This window comes from Pseudorasbora parva, chromosome 7 (genome assembly GCF_024679245.1).
Source record: "Pseudorasbora parva isolate DD20220531a chromosome 7, ASM2467924v1, whole genome shotgun sequence".
Lineage (NCBI taxonomy): Eukaryota > Metazoa > Chordata > Actinopteri > Cypriniformes > Gobionidae > Pseudorasbora > Pseudorasbora parva.
The window spans coordinates 17,016,088-17,037,494 of record NC_090178.1 but is presented as its reverse complement, the minus strand read 5'-3'; the positions used below and the strand labels follow the sequence as shown (position 1 = coordinate 17,037,494).

The window sequence follows — 21,407 nt, the reverse complement described above, 5'->3', positions numbered from 1 at the left end:
GCTTTACCACAGTGCCATCAAGCTGACGTTTATGGTAACTAAATTGGATATGGAAAATGCTGAAATGCTCTCTTTGTGTAAGCTAGTCTATAGACTTACAAAAAGATGTGGCAACTGTAGAGAAGAACAACATTGACGGCTGAATTTGAACCAGTGCTTTTTCTTCTTTGCAATACAAGGAGCTTCTTATCTTTTCTATTGGTACTCGGCATCCAGATTTCTTTAAATAGAAGACCTGAGGACTAGTGTTTTAGCCCAGAACTAGCCTCAATTACCCTCATGCAACATGTGCTTGTCAGATTCTGTCATAAAAATATAACAACCCATCTTTCAACCAAACTTCGACGAGTTCAGAAGAAAATGTACCTGTATCTGGGTAAAAAGGAATTGATTTGCTGATACAGTGCCACAATTCTGAGGAACTTTACAGCTGAAGAGGTGAAATTATCACACCAGTTGATTTGAGGTTTGCCTTGTTGTTACATGTCATTTGGAGCAATTATGGTTGGCATGTTTAAGAAGCGCTTCCTTTGTACGCAGGGAACTTGTTTTCTAAGACATAGAATTAATTGTAGACAACTTGAGTATAACAGTCCAAGTCATCATTTAGAAATTATTTCAATAATTTGCTTTAAACAGAGAAAACATCCACACGTTTTGACTGAAAACAGCATCAAATGTGGTTGTAACATAGGAAAAGTGTCTGTCACTGCAAAGCCATGAAATGGTGTTTGGCTTAGATCACATCCTGCTTTACCTCTCTCCACAAAGACCTTTGTCTGGACCACTTCACATTGGCTAGAAGATATCACAAGTTGCTATTTTTCCACCTACGCTGATTTCAATTAAGCAAAAATGAACACTGTCAGCATGTAGTAATTTGTACCTTCTTTTGCATCTCAGACACAAAACATTCTTCGTCAGCCACTGTAATAGTGTGGAAATTACAGGTGTTTTTAGATGCTAGACAAACAGGAAATGGGACTGTTCATTCTGAATTCAATTCTGAACGCATTAGGCCCTGTACCAAATGGCTCTTCCTACGAGTCCGCACTTTCATGATGTAAAACCGCTTTGACTGTCAGGAAGAAGTCTGCTGTGAAACTTGCTGCGGTTCTGCAAAAGGGAAATTCATAACAAAGGCGTGGCTTGATGACGCCTTGATTTAGCGGATTTAGTTGTTGTCTTCCCCTCTACAGCCGCTGGAAAAGAATTCGATCGGACTTGGGCAGAAATCTTATTCATGGATGAGCTAATGTATTAAAGATTTATTAAAGTTACCGTAGTATGAAGCAGGGTGATTATATTATAATTACTTTTGGCTCCCCCTTGAGTAAACGTGTGGAATTGTTTTGAAAGCGTGTGGGAAAACTGCAAACGGAATGATTCGCACACAGGGCTCGCAAAATGTCTTTATTAGACAAACACAATGATTTATCTTTCATCCAACCGCAATTAATTGTAATGTTATGTTTTATTACTTCGCCTGCCTGACAGGTGGATAAAACCGCGAACCGTGCATCACTAACACACACACATGCACAAGCCTCACTGCTGTAGAGTCCGACAAATCAGCGTGATCAAAACTTCTGCAATTTTATTTTTCCTTCAAATGTCAAGTCAAGAGAGTGAACAACGCACACCAAGAAAGGAATGTTACTTCACTATTTAAGATGGCCTGTCGGCAGGCTGGTGAAATGTTTTGGTAGCCCATCTAGAAAACACATAGCCCCGGGACTTTGGGATTTGTGAACAGCACCTCTAAAGGATTCTTCAGCCTGTGACAGCATGCTAAGTTATGTTCAGTTACTATAATCAATAGATATCAAACAATCTGTAACAATGCAATATTCACGCATACAAATTTTCTTACACATATTGTTTTGCTTCATTCATTTATCTAAACACATACTGTCTGCAAATCCAGTCTCCAGATCCAGGTGAAATGAAAGAACAAATGTAATATCTTGCCCACATGAGCTGGATCTTCATTAAATAAGTTCATCCATGCATTCATAATGTTGTAATCTAAATGAAGCTTGTGGTATGTTTATTGCATGGATTTTCAATCTGGTTTGGCTCCACTTAGGCCTATGTTATTAATCTACAACATGCCATGCACAAATCGTTGGACGGGGCTACAGAACCAGGCTTCGGTTAAGGTGGTGTTTTCGTTGGTGTTTCCATGATTTCTTCAAAATAAAACTGTAAATCGAGGGGAACGCAGATATAATGTTTCTGATAAGTGTTAAAATTGCTTATTTCTCTGGATTAAACATCCTTGGAAACATTTGGGATAATGCAAATACACAAGTCAACAAAATATATAACATTGTTCTAGTGGTTTTTGGCTATTTTAATCAAAAAATATTACATATTGTGCCTTTTAAGGCTTTTTCTATTGCTTACAAATAGTTGTAATGATATAAAAAAATTAATTTGTGCTAGAGATTTCACTTGACAGATGATAAAATGGGCAAGAAAAATGAAAGACACAGAACATTGAAGGGACTAGAGACTCGCAGTATATTCGACCATAAGTGCCCTTCGAAGTGGACTTTTCACTTAAGTCTTAAGTCTAAATCTAAAAAAGCACTGTGAATGGCATAAGAAAAATTATCCACCAGTCATAACGCATCACTCAGGTACTAACAGGTTTGAGTTAAATTAACGCATTAAAAAGGAGTTGAGGCTCCCATTTTTATGGAGTTTAATCAGTCCTAGGTGTTTTGTGCAGGGTTGGTCAAAGGTATAAATGCAGGTAATATAAAAACAGGTGTGACTGTTACAGTGCAGCTTAAAAAATGAAATGCACGTACTATAGCTAAATTACATTAATTTTCATATTAATCTCGGCCACAGATATTTATCACACAATTGAACTTTTTAAAATACAATTGAAATTATAGTCAATTAATAATAACTTAATATTTATACAAATAAACATGTTATTTACACATTTATATGAAAATATGCTCATTTATATTACATTTATTTACATAAGTATATTATGCTGTTATAGCTCAAAGTGTTAGACAGCAGCACACTAAAAACACTCAGAATACCTTAGCAATTCACTACCAACACCTACTTGTGGAGGTGAGTTTTGTGCAAGCAAGTACAAATCTAGTTTGTTATTTGTTGTTGTTGTTTTTAAATATATTATATATTATAATACAGATCACATGAACAGCATGCCAGTCTTTGTATCAGTGTTTGTTTTTGCCATTTTTAATCAACACTGAGTTCAAAAGCTCAACCCATGATGCATTTCATACTTTTTTTTTTTTTCTTTTAAAGCAGGTTTACAGTCTTAGATTTATTAGTCTAGAAAAAGATGAAGCCAAGGTTTCTCAACATCTGTGTCTAATATTAAAAGTGTCAGAGTGGTCTGACAAACAGCTTTTTTGCATTAATCTTGGCATAATTTTTCACCTGTTTATTTTGTGTGTGTTCCTGTTTCTTGTGTCAGTTAAGCTTATAGTGCCATGAAAGGCTCCTGAATTCTTATATTTGGAATTAATTTACTTAGCATTTAACTCTGTTACAATTAACTCAAACAGACATTTCTGTTTGAGTTTTTCATTTGTGAAAGTTTTTCATTGCAGTTGGTCCTTCTGTTTTCATAGATTGGATTTCATGTAATGGTTATTCTTGGTTAATCAACAGTCAAGAAATCATATACCAGTTTTTTATGCTTCATCTCGTGATGGTATACCATAGTCTTTTGAGTACAACAAAGGGTTTGCTGGCACAGGCCAGACGAAGGGGGCAGTATTTTATTGCAGTTGTCAAGGCCAGTGATTGATAAGGCAAAAGCATAATGCTCTTCAGATGGACATCTTGTCCTATATGCAGAGGGTAGGAGGTATAGTTCTTCAAAGACCTGGGTTCATGCCCTTCTTTTTTGAGCCAGGAAAGCAGGCCTGCATTGATTTAGACATGGCTTATATGTCTGAATATTCAAGATTCACTTCAAGGCTTGTGTGGTGCACTAGCATTTTTCAGCCCAATATTGTTTGCTTAACTACAGCAGCAGTAGTAGTATTTCTTTGTTACCCTGTTACACATTTTACATGTAGTTAAAGAGCATATTGCAGGTTACATTTGTTTTAGATGAATATATAACCTTGCATGAAAATGACATATGAAAAGGTAATGCAGGATTTAAAATGTCAGGATTTAGGGAGTCGTCTGCCAAGCTATATGTTGCCTCAGTGCTGAATAGGTTGGAATTCAGTAGGAATCAGTGTATTTTTGGTAGTTTTTTATTTTATTTTAATTTATCATTGTCATGTAAAATTATTGTATCCAGCCTGTCAGGACATGGAGTCCATAGGTTTCCTAAAAAAAAAGTTAGAAAAGCTGCATGGTGGCATTTTGTGCAGGTGAAGAGACCAGACTTTACTTCTGCATCTGCTCTGACACACACGGTGGTGTGTTAAGCTTCACTTTACAGCGCTTTACTGTGCTGATAATGTAAATATTTTATTCATGCCATGTATATAATTCAAGTTCACTCAGATACATACTTAAAACGACATACATCCTCACACTATATACAAAATAAACCCATAACACAGAATGAGTGAATAAAGGATCACATGAAATACACAATAACACTAACGTTATCATTTGTTCTTTACTCGGCCGCGGCGGGAGGTGTGACGGTACGGATCCGTCAGAGACATAGCTCGAAGAAACCATGTGAACTGTGCACTGTTACTGAGGCGGGCGCCGGGCATACACAGTACACACAAGCTTTCACATTAAACGGAGACTGGACTGGAGAACTGAATGTTGATGCTATAGCTTCTGACAGAAAAAAAATTATTTGTGTGCAAATGAGTTGTTGAAATGATTTGTTGAAATTGTTGTGAATGACTTGGCAATAGGGGACAGCCATACGCTGGTGAACATCGAGCCAACTTCCGAATTTTTTATGTTTAAAAAATATTGTGAGATCGGAAGGTGCGAGAAACGTGCTCGGCTCTCGTATTTCCGCTCACATGCTGCGAGCCACGACCATACGAGCATCCACGATGTCCACGCGCGAGAAAAAAATTACCTGCGAGCTCGTATGACAGCAAAAACCGCACTGTGTACTTTAACGTTTAGTGTGGACGGATATTAACGAGTGTGACTTATGCCAGATGGTCAAAACATTTTATTAGTTTCTGTTATTGGTAGCCTACTCCTAGATGACCAATACCAGCTTTGCCATTGGCTGATACATGATAATTATCTTTATTGTAATCTGAGCACAGTGTTCATATGCTAGCGTATAACGTTATGAGCTAACTGGTCTCTCACCTGCTCTGTTTTCCTCTGTTTCTCATCACACAACAACTCAATTCATCTCCTTTGGTCGTTGTTCTGTCTAATCCTGTCCTGTCCCTTATTGTGTGTCATAATTGTATGGCTGTGGTCTGCCATATGCGTATTAATAAACATTTATAATTTCCTCAGCGTCCAAACTGTCATTGCGATTCATTGTTTTCCTGTCGTTGAAATTCACCGCACTCCCTCTCGTTATGTCACTTCCGGTTTGGGCTTTTTTAGATGCGGAAGTAAAATTTTCTCACAAAAACAACTCAAAAAGGCCCTAGGTCCTAGATTATTTTTATATACATTGACTCACTGGAGTCTCTAACCTGCAATATGCTCTTTAAGTATAGTAATAACCATCAATTATGTATTACATGCAACTAACCCTAAACCAAACCTTAACTTTAAACCTAAAGGTCATTATATACTCCGCAAGAACAGAGGAAAACGTTCTCAATCCGTTCTCAAAACGTTTGTGAGTTCTCGCGGCTTGTTCTCGACACATCAACTGAGCAGAACTGTTTTTCTTGTGGTTGTCCGAGAACTATTGTGTGATTGGTCAAAATTTCAGAAGTTGGGGACCTGCTTTTCTTGTGAAGTATATAATGTCCTGGCCAGAACTAACTTTGTTCTTCTTCTTGCCACCTTGAGAAAACAATCAACGATGTACCAAGCTTAGCCCTAATTATACATTTATACACAGTTAGTTACTATTACTTAGTACTTAATTGTATAATTACACTGAAACAAGGACACCTTAAAATAAAGTGTAACCAGTTTGTTTAGTTTTTTTGGTGGGAACTGCAGTACTTGTTCTTCCATAGAGTTCTTTGATGAATAGAAGGTACACTGTAAAAATGTCAAGTGCTTTCAACTAATTATTATTTAGTAACTCCACAGATTTTTTTTTTTTTTTATGTTCAGTCAATTTCATTCTAGAAATTGGTGCCTGAATTAATATTTTTAATTGTCTCAAACTTGACTTCAACATTAAAATGTACATTTGGTCAATTATTTTTAAAGTTAATTAAAATAATAATTTTTAGCTGGCTCAAACTTGACTTCAACTTTAAAATGTAAATTTACTCAACCTGTTTTATAATTAATTCAACTAAAATGTTTAAATTATGAGTTTTATTTTTAAATTGTTTTAATTGTTACTAGAAATTGCAGTGGAGCTAGTTAGGAAATATTATAGTGAGGATAAAACAAATTAAAACGCATTTTAACACATTTTGTATTATCTGCATTTCTAACATTTGTCATACAAACAATTTAAATTTTCTTTTTCAACAACACTTAATTTCAGATTTCTTTAAAATAATAAAAAAATTACCAAAGCGTTTTTTTTTTTACTTTTCTTTAATGTCTTTCATTTAGTTTCAAAACTAAGGGTGCATTAAAGACATTAAAGAAAAGTTACAAGGGCTTTGGTCCTTTTTGGTCACTTCTGTCATTGTTTACTCACCCTCATGTTGTTCAAATCCCGTATGATTTTCTTTGTTCTGCTGAACAAAAAATAAGTTATTTGGAAGAATATTTGGAAACAAAGCAGATAGAGCAACCATTCACTACCATAGTATTTTCCTCCTTCTATGGTAGTGAATTGTTGCTTTATCTGCTTGGTTATAAACATTCTTCCAAATATCTTAACAAAGAAACTCATACAGGTTTGGAACAATATGAGGGTGAGTAAATGATGACTGAATTTTCATTTTTGATGAACTATCCCTTTAAGAAGAACTGACTGGCTTGGATAAGAAAATTTGCAACAACGACAAAGCATCAATGGATATCTTGGTTACACCCTGTTGGAGAAAGAAAGGGAAAAATTAATTTTAAAAAATCGAATTATGCTTTTTAAACCTTTTATCAATATTAAGAATTTACCTGCATGTGTGACTAAAGTATTTTTTACCCTATATTGCAACGAACATGGCTTTCTTCCTCTTACGCTGTTTAAAATTTGTCCCGCTTGAAAACGAACCCCTTTTTTTTTTTATAGTATTCGTGGTAATTTCGTTCTCTTAACTTTACAGGACAATTTCAAAAGTTGGAACACGAAAAATCACGTTCATCAACCACATAACCCCAAAAAGCGGACATTATTTGGCCGCCTATATTACACGTTTGACATGTTTCAGTAAAATGAAACATGTCCTTCCGCGAAGTCAAACGAGCAATACAGATCCTTCCGCGAAGTCAAACGTGCAATACAGATCCTTCCGCGAAGTCAAACGAGCAATACAGATCCTTCCGCGAAATCAAACGAGCAATACAGATCCTTCCGCGAAGTCAAACGAGCAATACAGATCCTTCCGCGAAGTCAAACGAGCAATACAGATCCTTCCGCGAAGTCAAACGAGCAATACAGATCCTTCCGCGAAATCAAATGAGCAATACAGATCCTTCCGCGAAGTCAAACGAGCAATACAGATCCTTCAGCGAAGTCAAACGAGCAATACAGATCCTTCCGCGAAGTCAAACGAGCAATACAGATCCTTCCGCGAAGTCAAACGAGCAATACAGATCCTTCCGCGAAGTCAAACGAGCAATACAGATCCTTCCGCGAAGTCAAACGAGCAATACAGATCCTTCCGCGAAGTCAAACGAGCAATACAGATCCTTCCGCGAAGTCAAACGAGCAATACAGATCCTTCCGCGAAGTCAAACGAGCAATACAGATCCTTCCGCGAAGTCAAACGAGCAATACAGATCCTTCTGCAAAGTCAAACGAGCTCTTGTATGTATTCATTAAAATTAGGCAGATTAAATGCAACAGTTAACTACATATGTCCATGAATTATATATTTATATTAAATATGCATGCATATAGAAGTGTTGTAGGATCCATCTTCTCAATGTAGATACCATCATAAACAAAGCATCGAAAATACATCTAATTTCACAAATGTTGTTCTGATATAGGCTATTATCAAAACAGCCCGTTTCAACAGCAAAAACCAAAATCAATTTACCGTAGTAAAATGTTGTGTGTAGAATATTTATTTGGCCTTAAAGGTGGGGTAAGTGATATCTGGTAACCGTTGTTGATATTTCAAATCACCAAAACAAACACGCCCCTACCCCCAAAAAGGGTCTCGGCACCAAATCCTGATTGTAAGCCTAAACTTGACATAAACTGTAAACTTGTTGACTGGAATATTGCAGTTTTTCGATATAGTTTGAATATCTTTACAACTCTACCAATCAGGCATAACATTATGACCACTCTTCACAGCACCTGTAAGTGGATTAGATATATTAGGCAGCAAGTGAACATTTTGTCCTTGGAGTTGATGTGTTAGAAGCAGCAAAAATGGGCAAGCATGAGGTTTTGAGCGATTTTGACAAGGGCCAACTTTTGTTGGCTGGATGACTGGGTCATCTTCAAAGCACTTCAAAGCTGCAGCTCTTGTGGGGTGTTCCCGGTCTGCAGTGGTCGGTGTCAAAAGTGGTCCAAAGAAGGATCAGTGGTGAACCGGTGATGGGGTCATGGGTGGCCAAGGCTCATTGATTCAATGATTATACAAAGCTGGTGATGAGACTCCACGCTGATCAGTGAACATACACTCGAGGATATGGATAGAAAACAATGGCTTGGGCATTGATTCGGTTAGCCTACTCATTACTTAAGAATACCAATGAAGCCTTTAAACTTTATTCTTGGTTTTTCCTTGTTTATATTTCCCCTTTAAAGAGTCAAAACAAATGAGGAGATAGGTGTTCATTAAACTGTTTAAGCAACCAGCTCATTGGGAACATGTTAAAAGACTAATAGTTAATTATAGTGCCCCTCAGATAGTCGGTGAGGATGTTGTTTTGGGGCTGAAGCGATTGTTTGGTTATTGTAGGAACTATCACGAATGGGGGAGAGGGGCACTCCACGAGCTGCTTCAGGGTATAGCCTAAACAATCGTAACATTGTATCATTGGTAACATTGACCCTAACTCTTAGACTAAACAACGGCCAACAAAAGATATCACCCAGCAATGAGGTGGTGCAGATGGAACTTTTTTGTTAGTTTATATGTGTGTGAGTGTGTGGGTTCTATGTGTTAAATGTAGTTTTTTTGTGTGTTTTTATAAATGTATATATATATATATATATATATATATATATATATATATATATATATATATATATATATATATATATATATATATATATATATATATATATATATATCTGTCATGCTAGCCTGAGGGGTTGCAAGAGTATTTTCGTTCTTTTAAAGAGTACTATGGAAAATCATTCATATTAATTACATGGAATGTTAAAGGGGTGGTTACATGCGATTTTCACTTTTTTAACTTTAGTTAGTGTGTAATGTTACTGCTTGAGCATAAACAGTATCTGCAAATTTACAACGCTGAAAGTTCAATGCAATCGGAGATATTGTCTTATAAAGTTATGGCAGTTTATTGCCTACAAAAACGGCCGGTTTGGACTACAACAAGCTTCTTCCAGGGTTGGTGACATCATAAACCCTTGTTATTAACATAAACGCTGCCCCCGCGAACACGCAACAAAGTGGGCGAGGCCAAGTCGCAGTCATTACGGAAGAGAGAGCTGTTGCAGTAGGCTAGAGTGTTGCAGACATATATCTAACCAAACTAAGACCATTGCGTTTTTTGGAGGGATGGGCTTCAAAGAAGCAGGAAGCAAACGAGCCGTTCAAAGGACAGTGGAGACATTGGTGTGTAATAAAGGTAAAATATATGAAAAATACAGTGTTTTAAAAAACAAAGAACTATTAAGACATGTTATACTGCGCCCCATAAACACAACCAAGCCTAGAAAAAAAACATGGAACCACCCCTTTAAAGGTATAGGACATCCTATCAAAAGTCAAAAAAAGAAAGTGGGAATAGCCTTGTTACAAGAAACTCACCTTTCACATGAAGAACATCTTAAATTACAGAAAGACTGGGTTGGACAAATTTTCTTTTCATCTTTTCTAAACACCGAGGAGTTGATATTTTGTTTCACAAACAAATCAAATCAACTTTATTTATATAGCTCTTTTTACAAGTACAATTTTTTCAAAGCAGCTTCAGTGTTAACAGGAAGATAATATAACATAATTTGATTTAGCTGTACAGTCGCTCTAGTGAAAACAGTGATGTTATCCAGCTAATTTCAATTATCATTATAGTAATAGGTAATAGCAATTCGCTTTATAGTGTCAATGCTGGCAGATTGGTAATATAGTTAAAATGTAGGTTTTCCCAACTGAGCAAGCCAAAAGCCAATGGCAATGGTGGCAAGGAACCAAAACTCCTTCAGGACCAGAATGAAGGGGGTAAAAAACTTGAGAGAAACCAGGCTCAGTCGGGGTGCCAGTTCTTCTCTTGTACATACCCTTTGAATTAACTGATCAGATTTCAAATGCAGAGGGAAGATATATCTTGGTGAATGGGAAAATTTGGGGCAAACAGACAACTAAAGGGGTATTTCAGCACTGGGAAGCTGAATGTGTATTTAAACTGGGTTATTTATGTAGTAGAAATGTGAAATTATTTTTAGGTTTAGTGCCGTCTAGACTGAGCTCATGTTGATGAAAGACAACAACTCCCAGAATGCACTTGCTTTGCTGCCCTGGCCACTCCCAAAGCCACCGTTACTGGATCACTTGCCTTCTGCAACACTGCCCCTATATCTCAGATATGGTCTCTCTAAAGGCATAAGTCTTGTTCTCGTTTAGATAATTTTTTTCTTCCTAAAAAATGCATGAGGCTTGTTTCATCTTAACATCTCATTCTTAACATAAAATAACATCTTAAAATAAAATCTCTATATCAGAGCACACAATGGTCTCTTTGGTAATCACTCCAAATGAAGCTCACAAATCTAAAATGTGGAAATGTAATAACCTGCTATTAAAATATGAAATGTTCTATAAAAAAAATAGTGAATGGATAGAAGACTTAGATTTTTTTTAATTTATCATCTGAAAGCCCCATCCGAAATTTGGGATGCAGAAAAGGACACTTTTAGAGGAAACATTAAATATTACTTGAGAAGTGTTGCACAAGCAAGATCAATCTGAAGAAAATTGGAACAAATTAGTTATAGCCAGAGCAAATTTCAACTTAGACCGCTCAATTTATATTAAACAACAACAAAAAAAATGTATTTCAAACAAAAAATTGATACATTTGGAGATAGAACAGGTAAACTATTGGCACATTATTTAAAAAGGGAACAAGCTAAGAGAAATATAATTGACATTAAAACTGAAAAGGAAGTAACATACGATCCATTAGGAATTATTAAATATATTTTTTTTTAATCTTTATAATAAATTGGAAAATCTTTCAATCTCTGAGGCAACAGCTTTTTTAGACCGTTTGGATCTACCTCAGGTTACAGCCTCAGATCAACAAACTATCAAAAAAAAACTTCTCAGAGGAAGAGGTGTTTTCTATAATTAAATCGTTGCCAGCAAATAAATCTCCAGGCCCCGACGGCTTTTCTGGAAAGATTTATAAAACGTTCTGGCCACAACTTAAATTAGTCTTTATGCTAATGATTAGTGATTTCTCTAGCCATAACACTCTTCTTGTTTCTATGAAAAAAGGTAGAATCTCTGTTATACCCCTATACTGAAACTATAAGTTTGCTTAATTGTGACTAAAATTATTGCAAAAGTATTGAAGAGATTAGAAGCAGTTCTCCCTAATTAATAAATCTTGATCAAACTTGATTCATTAAAGGTCGTCATTCATCTGAAAATACTAGGCAGCTGTTTAACATTATACATTGTCTGAATCAGAAAAAAAACACCCTCATTATTAATTTCCCTTGATGCCGAGAAGTTTGACCATTTAGAAGGAGATTTTCTTTTTTTAGTGCTAGATCAATTTAAATTAGGTTACATTTCAATTGAATGGATCAAATCAATATATGATGCTCCAAATGCAACTGTTTGCACTAATAATGTGGAATCTCCTCCCATGCATTTAGGAAGAGTTACCAGGCAAGGCTGCCCTCTCTCCCTATTATTATTTGTTAATGTTTTAAAACCATCTGCTGAGATTACCAGAACTAATCCTATGATAAAGGGAGTAACTGCAGGCACACAACACCATACAATTTCCCTTTTTTGCAGACGATGCTCTATTATATGTTACTGAACCTGTGTCAACTTTGCGCCATCTTTTGGCAGATATTCAAAAATTCTCTAAGGGTTATTTCAGGGGATAAAAATAATTTACAAAAATCAACTGCTTGCCCTCTTAAAGGGGGGATGAATTGAGAAATCAACTTTCCCTTGAGCTTTTCATATGTAAAAGGTCCTGGTGATATAAGAATATCATGTAAGTTTCAGGGCTGAAAACTTCCTTTTTAGTCAAAGAAAAGCTTTTATAGACAACAGGCCCAGAAAATGATCGTGTTCTTCCTCCTTACGTCATCTTGAGACGAAACACCGGCTCCGCCCAACGACTCATGGTGCTTTTCGGGTCACGCTAGCCACCAGCAATACACATGTCGAAGAAGTTAGCAAGATATTGTGGAAGAACACAGTCACTGCATAAGCTTCCTTCTGATCCTAATATTAGGAATGCGTGATACTTTTATTTTTAATGAAATTCTAGCTCACGTGAGGAAGACAATGTACAACTGTTTGCTTCATTTTACTGCATAATCGTTTGTGAACAAGTCTCAAGTGCTGGATTTGCAGACACAATGTTGTGCCTTCTATATTGGATCCGACAGGAATGGTGCAACTTATGTGAGTAAATTGTCTTTTTTATATGTAATAGTTGTCCCGGGGCTATGTGTTTTCCAGACAGGCTACCAAAACGTAAGCACGCTGGCAGAAATAATATTCCTTTCTTGATCTGGGCGTGTACGCATATGTGTGTGTGTGCGCGGTGCGCGCTTATATCAACCGATCGGGCGGCCCATGTAATGCAGAAATAATATTACAATCAATCACGGATGGATGAGAAATAAATCATTGTGTTTGTTTGATAAAGACATTTACGAGTCCTATGATCGAGAGAATCATTCCGATAGCCGCTTTCAAAACAATCCCTCCCTCATGTGAACTGACAGGGCAGAGAGCTGAAGCTCATTAAATATGTAAATCTTATCCAATCCTAGCTGTGGGCGTTTACTTTCAAGTACTTATTTCCTGTGTGGCACGCCTATCAAAACCCAGCATTCAGAAGAGCCTCAAAACCAGTGTAGAAAATAGCTTATTACTTATTAGTTATGATGTTTTGAATGTGAAAAACACACAAACGTCATTAGCTGACTTCAGACAACAGTATAAAAAAATGAAAAAGCCAGTTCATGACACCTTTAATATTCCAAATGAAGAGGATGTTAAGAAAGAATGCCAGATCTCTGTCAGTATGTGGTTTGAAATATATTGGAGTTCAAGTGACACCCGCCTTGAACAAATTATTAAGTAAAATTATAACCCTGTGCTGGAGGAATGCAAAAAGAAATTTCAGACTTGGTCTGTTCTCCCATTGTCTCTTATTGGAAAAATTAATGTTAAAAAAATAATGAATAGATGTCTAATAAAATGTATATGGAACAACAAGATTAAGCTGTCCACTTTAACAAAGCCATGTCTCAAAGAGTGGTTAGGACTTCCAAATTTTCTATGGTACTACTGGGCCTGCCAAGTTAGAAATATTATCATTTGGAAGCTGGACACCTAGTTCTTTTTGGGTAGCATTGGAATCACTAACATGCTATCCATTGGAGATTACACAACATTTCATGTTAATATATTGCAGTCCTTGATGAAGATAGAGCAGTCTCCCCCTTTACAAGACACATTGAAAGCTTGGCAGGACTGTAATAGGTATCTGAGTACAGAAGGTTATATAAGCAAAAACACTCCTATTGCGTTTAATCCTGACTTCCTAGCTCTCTCTCTCAAACTGACTTTCGAAACTGGTCACTTTATGGTCTGAAAACTGTTTCAGACTTGTTTGATGAAGGCTCTGAGTGTGTTAAATCCTTTACAAGCTATTTGTGCAGAATATCAGCAGGTTTATCACATTATTGTATCTTTACATAAAAAGGGGCAATTTAGACACTATCCAAATGAGTTGGAACCAGTTGTTATCTCTGCTAGCTCTTCGGTTAAGGGAAAGATATCTCACTTGTACAGAATCTTGTCTGATAATTCCTAAAACTCTTTCTTCTTTTAAAATAAACTGGGAACTATAGTTTAAAAGGGAGTTCAGTGAAAAATAATTTTTAACTCTAGCTGAATTGACCTCACATTTTGACTAAGAATATTAAAGTTAAAGAAACTAATTATAAATACCTGTATACATATAATTATAACTCCAGTGAAAAGTTGTTTACTGTAAAGTTGTTTACTCATTTGGAAGAAAATTTATTTCAAAGCAATTCAAGATATGTGTAGCTCTACTTTTGAGCTATGCCCTATATGGTATATATTTGCTGAATTTTGATGTGGAAAATAAGTTTCCATGTACAAGAAAATCTGTGTTAACAGTTGTTTCTCTTCACTGGAAATGTTTACATATTACATGGATTTCCCAATCAGAAATTACAAGTAAATGGCATTGAAGACTGCAAGACGTTTTATCCATTTTATATCTATTATTACTGACTTGTATAGAGACTATAAAATAACAAACTCATATTGAACAATGGATAACCTACAGACTGTGGTAGTGTAGGATTATTATTATTGTGTTTTTCTTTTTTCTTTACTGTCTTGTGAAAAAAAAGAACTGGACCACAGAGCAATGGTAGAAGGTGGCCTTGTCTGATTAGACACGTTTTCTTTTGCATCACGTGGATGGCCGGGTGCGTGTTCATCGCTTACCTGGGTAAGACATGGCATTAGGATGCTTCTTCTTATGGGAAGAAGGCATGCCGGCAGAGGTAGTGTAATACTTTGGGCAATGTTCTGCTGGGAAACCTTGGGTCCTGTCATCCTTGTGGATGTTACTTTTAAAATGTACCACCTACTGAAGCATTGTTGCAGACCATGTACACCCTTTCATGGAAACCCTGGTTCCCTGGTGGCTGGGTGTCTCTGTGGTCTCTTTCAGCAGGATAATGCGCCCTGACACAAAGCAAAAATGGTTCATGAATGGTTTAAGGGGCACAACAGCGAGTTTGAGGTGTTGTCTTGTGCTACAAATTCCCCAGATCTCAATCCAAGCATCTGTGGGATGTGCCCGACAAGTTCGATCCATGGAGGCCCCACCTCACTTACTGGACTTAAAGGATCTGCTGCTAACATCTTGGTGCCAGATACCACACCTCACCTTCAGAGGTCTAGTAGTCCATGCCTCAGCAGGTCAGGGCTGTTTTGGCAGCAAATGGAGAAGGGTCCAGCTGCGGCTTGGGCGTTCCATTCATGAAACAAGAACGCCTGTTGGGCATTCCTGGCAGCGTCTCATTGACCAATCGCGATGAGTTTCTCAAGGTACATGGGTATGATGTCATATGCATAATTTGATACATAATCTGCGTTTTTAAATTTTCAAAAAAACATCATTTAGTACGTTTATGAATCCATTTACATTGTGGACACACACACACTCATAATGGTTCATTTCGGCATAGACATACACAGGGAATCACACACAATGGTTCGTTTCAGCGTAGACATACACGCGGATAGCTCAAAATACTCACAGATAACATGCCACTTGGCTTTGAAAGTGACGTGTATGTTTATGCAAAGTCATGATGTCATGTTGCAAGGTACTAGATCTTATTTTGAAGCTTCTGTTTGAGAAAAACTAACTAGCGGCGAATGTTGAACATGTTAATCCAGATGTTGACAGCTAGCTGTTCTGCAGAAGAGATGAAGAAGAAGGGGGGTGCGTTTCAGTCTGTGAAAACAGAAACCCCGCACCAGAAAATACTGAACTTCATGCAAACAAGAGGCAAAAAATATTGAACACCAGCCAGTCTAGCAAAGGAAATCCAAAGTTGTGACATATTACATAAATTACGAGCTTATGAAAATGGCAGGGTGTATTGCAAAATTTACCCAAAAATGAACGAGACCTTTCACCTGTAATATCTTCTGTGGATCACAAATCTAAAGAATTTGCGTGCTACTTTTCAAACGGGAAGCTTGTATCTCTTTTAAAGTAAAACTGTTGAAAGCATTTTGCTTGCCAAAACCTCAGAAAACGATTACAATCCTCTCATTTACTGTAGCAAAACAATCCCATTGCTTTCGGGCATGCTTTTTTTTTTCCTGAAGATTTTTAAATTGGTTTCCCTGAGTGAGAGTGCCTAGAGGAAAATAAAATAAATCACAGAAGGGTAAAGTATCACTTCATTGTGTGTTCATGTGTTAAAAGCACTTGGGAGAGCACCTACTTCAAACACATGGTGAAAATTTAAAGGGAATGTGTGCTTATGGCATTTCCTCACAGTTTCACAGCCACCGAAACCGATCCTAGTTCTATTTTACGGTCTTGTTACTCTTAGCAGTTTTCTTTTACATCACATTTTCTCCATGAGAAGTCATTCAGTCGGTGCTCAATCAGCTGTCTATACTAATGAATGGGAAAAGATATGGGACAAAGGTAAGCCTGTCACTTGTAATTGGATCAGTATTCTGAGGGATGAAGGATTAGATAAAGCTCGCTAATAGACAGTGAGTTGCATTTACTCACAATTATTTCTCATATTGCAATAACGAGTGAAAGTGAACAATCCCTTACATAATATTGGATGTTAATGGAAAACTTGTTTTAACAAATAAATTCACCATTTGAATCAGTGAAAAATGTCCCAAATGAACCCTTCCCAACTTGATGTGCTTTAGACCACCCACACACCATGCACACACATGCCTCTATGATGCACTGTACAAGGGTGAAGGTTCCAGGCTTGTTTAATGTCAAATAATTACACTGAGCTGTCCTCACCTGATTTGAACATGCAGCTGTTGCAGTGGAAACCTGTCTTGAATCTTTTCTGGTGAAACATTATTTTTATTTTACCTGTTACATGTACTTACAATAGATGTTACAGCAAATTATACATAATTACACACAACAAAACCTAAACATAGCCCAATATTAAGTACATGTTGTTCATTGATATTCCTCAGTAACTAAATGCATAATTATACTGTAACACCTTAAAGGGGCGGTGAAACACTCAGTTTCAGTCAATATCATGTCAATCTTGAGTACCTATAGAGTAGTATTGCATCCTTCATATCTCCGAAAAGTCTTTAGTTTTATTTTATTTATAAAAGAAATATGGGCTGTACCGAGTCTTTCCGGAAAAAACCGAGCGCCTGGAGGCGTATCGTGTGGGCGGAGCTAAAGAATGACAAGCGCGCAAAGCGGTGACGTCCTCAAGCGTGTAGAAACTCATGGCTATCTCAGCTAATACAGATAATGATCCAGAATCATTTGGAGGCTGAAATAAATTGAACAGGAGAAATGGCAACAGCAGGACGTCCGTCTCTGTGGTATGTACTGTATTTAGTGACCTGTCAACATTTGTGTGTCTTTACTCCCAGTTTATGAGGACATGATTCGGTTTATGGACTACTGTATGCGACTAAACCTAGCAGTAGCAAGCAAAACGGTTTTGCACGTCAGACTAGTGTACATAGAACAACAATGGAGTAACGTTAGTGCATTTGAATGACGAAGCACGCGATCGTGTCGTTTACTGATGTTTACTCACGCGACGATAGCCAACAGCACAGACATTTGAAGCAGTTTTACTCACCGGCTGCTTCCAAAGCAGGACCGAACCTTTATCGCTGGGACAGCTCCGTCAAAAACACACTTCTTTGGTATGATTTGGTAAAGTCCTGACAGCATTGATCGGTGGAGATCCACTTTTGCGACGCGATGTTGTGAAGCTTCCTGTCATTTCTGCGTTCAAAACGGTTCAAATGCAGCGCTGCCTTCCCGGAATGCTGTGCTGAAGCGTTGAAGTCGCTCGACGTCACCCATAGGAATAAAGTGGACCGCGGAAGAGCCTGTACAGCCCATACAAGGACCTTCCGATCTATTAACGTCAAGTCGAGCCATACTCGAAAAAAACTCTCCGAAACTTGTGAGAAACCGGGAGCAGTATTTTTAACAAAGAAATACTCCATCAAACGTCCAATATTAGTTTTTGAAACTTTGTCTATGTTTAGGATGGGAATCCAAGTCTTTAACAGGGTAAAAAGATCAGTATGCATGAAACAGCATTTCACCCCCCCTTTAATAAACGTGTAACCTCTTCTTTTTTTTAGCTCTCTTAAAACGTTCTCATTTGTTCATTCAAAAACAGTTGTCGTTTACATTTTGTGATTTTCTTTCTTCAGTGGAAGGCAAAACCAGAAATTATGAAGAATGTCCACGCTGCTCTTTTCCGTAAGTACATCAAGATCTGTTCAGAGATTTGGTTACACATTATTTTAAGGTGTCATTGTTACAGTGTTTTTTATATAAATTAGAGCTGTCAAAGTTAACACATTAATAACACATTAATGCAAATTCATTTTAACGGCCCAAAATTTATTAACGCATGATTAATGCAGCATGCATTTTCTGTTTGATCCGTGGCAGCCCGTAGTTGAAGAAATAGAGATATGCCATAGACGCAAAGGATGCAGAAGCAAATATTAATAGGGAAAGAAAATGGTTAAAATTAATATTACTATTCTAAACCAAGTGCATTTATTGCCTACAAGCTACCATATTTTCTGTTTAACTTTTATTAGACTCTAGGTCGAAAGAAAAGTGCGTTTTTACACTTGGGCACACTCTGCAGTCCGAGTGCGATGCACTGAAGCGCACTCTCCCTCAAATCAGAGGTGAATCATTACAGCCGGGTGCACACTGTGCGATTTGGCCGTCTGAGACAAATTTAGCAAATCCTAGAAGATTCCCCAGATCCTAGGCTAAAATCTGACGTTTTTGGTCGTTAGTTTGACATGTTCACCGGCAGCCGATTAATGAGCACTGCGATCAAATTTTACCTCAGACGAAATTCTGGCAGTGTCAGAAGATTTGGCACACAATCCTGCAGTGTGACTTCTCCTACGACAACAGTCAAATATCTCGGTTTTTCAAGACAAACTATGACCAAAACGAGAGCTAGAGATTTCTTTGTAGCCAGCCTTTCATTCCCGCATGTAATGCAGCTCACCGTCACCGAACGCGTCATTCATTGATGATATAGTTTTCTTGCGCGTGTCCGTTTTTAGCGCGCCTTCACTATCGTGCAGTCTGACATTAATGCCAACTGAGATCTTACAGTGTGACATGGCTTACATCGGGGATTATGTTCGTACAGTCTGACAAAGGACATTCGCAAATGATTTTGAAAAATCGCACAGTGTGCAGGACCCATAACACCATAACCACTTACACTACATGTGTTTTGTTGAACTAAATACATTAAAATCGGCTAAACTAATTCAGAGGTTACTTTTCTGAACATGAGCGCTTCCAAGTCTGTGTTTCTCACACAGTTTGCATGAATCACGGCACAGTTAGGCACACATACACAAAATACCATCAGTTCAATAGGGAACGTGCATCTCTTAAAGGGGCCACACTATATTCCTACTTGTTACACCCTCCTCCAGTATGGTGTGGTACTGGGGCGCTCCCAGGTCCACATTTTTAAAGCCCTGTTTTCACCAAAATTACCCGGAACAATTTGTACCAGGAACTTTTTTACAGGATCTTTTCTTCCCCCAGACCTGCAACTGTCTGCGTTTCCACTGCGATAAAGTTCCGTAAAGATTAGGCAAATTAGTCCGGTGATGAAGGACTGCGCGACTGCTCCTCCAAGTCAGTGACGGACAGTAATCATTTTTGCGATCGCGCAACAGACAGTTGCAGGTCTGGGGGGAGAAAAGTTCCTGTAAAAAAGTTCCTGATACAAATTGTTCCGGGTAATTTTGGTGGAAACGGGGCTTTAAAAATGTGGACCTGGGAGCGCACCAGTACCACACCATACTGGAGGAGGGTGTAACAAGTAGGAATTGAAAGATTTAGATTTAGAGATTTGAAAGATTTAAAAGATTTAGTGGACTGTTTACATGAGACGTTATCTAAACGGATCTGGTGTTTACATGTGATGACTTTCAATCGCAATCATTTTGTCACATGAAGTTTGTCTGCTGCATCAAAAATGTTAACGCTGTTTTCTCCAGCAGCTGGAATGTGTTAACTGTAGCCATAGCAACTCTTAACGGCCACCAGGACTAATACAGTATTATATAAGCTTTTTATTTGTTGTAATAATCATCTCAGAAAAAAATAATTCTTCTCTCAGGTGCAGTTAAAGTAAAAACTGCCTGGGGCAATATACGATGTGTCATTATTCCAACATTTTCTTCATAATTTACGAAATAAAAAGTTTACACCTCAGGAAAAATTTGCTTTCTAATTTTTAGTGGTTTCCTCCGCAGGGTAAAGTTCCTGCGGTGGAAACATGGCTTAAGTTTAGGCTTAAAGGGTCATGAAACCCTAAACCAAGTTTTCTGAGATTTTAACAGAAGTGTGTGTGTTGAACATCATGGAAGACAATGTTACCATCTGTTAGTTTTGAATGTGGGTGACAACTAGTTAATTTTAAGCCTTTTTGCTCTATTTTCAACTTCCTGGTTTAAATTCATCTTCATGTCAACGTCATAGGTTGTGATGTTTTCTTGTACTATAGTACGGCGATGACTCATCGCTGTCTCATAGTTATTCATGAGACTGCGTGTCTTTATCCTATAAGAAGACGCGTTTCTTAATTCATGACAGCACGCGCTTAATTATTCATGACAGCACGCGTTGACAGGAATTTTCCTCTGACGAAGCGGCGCTTTAACAGTGAGATCGCATACTGTTAGTGAGAGATGCATTGATGGATCAAAAACTTTGTGTGAGTGTTTGTATGAGTGTCTGCATTGCCTGCGTTCTCTTCAATAGATCCTGAGTCTTCACACACACGCGATTCATCCGCACGGCTATTTAACCGACCACACGGCACTTATAACTCCACAAAATAAGCCTCAGAAGTAATCAAAGTTATACAACAGTGTGTTCACATATATTTTCAAAGCAGAGAACAAATTGCAAATGGCTGT

At 37.5% G+C, this 21,407-nt stretch overlaps 1 protein-coding gene across 1 annotated transcript in view; it reads left to right on the top strand.

The window, feature by feature from the left end:
- Nucleotides 1-21,407, top strand: part of zdhhc18a (zinc finger DHHC-type palmitoyltransferase 18a) — a 48,333-nt gene that overhangs the window by 12,762 nt on the left and 14,164 nt on the right. The gene's annotated exons all lie outside the window — the stretch shown is intronic.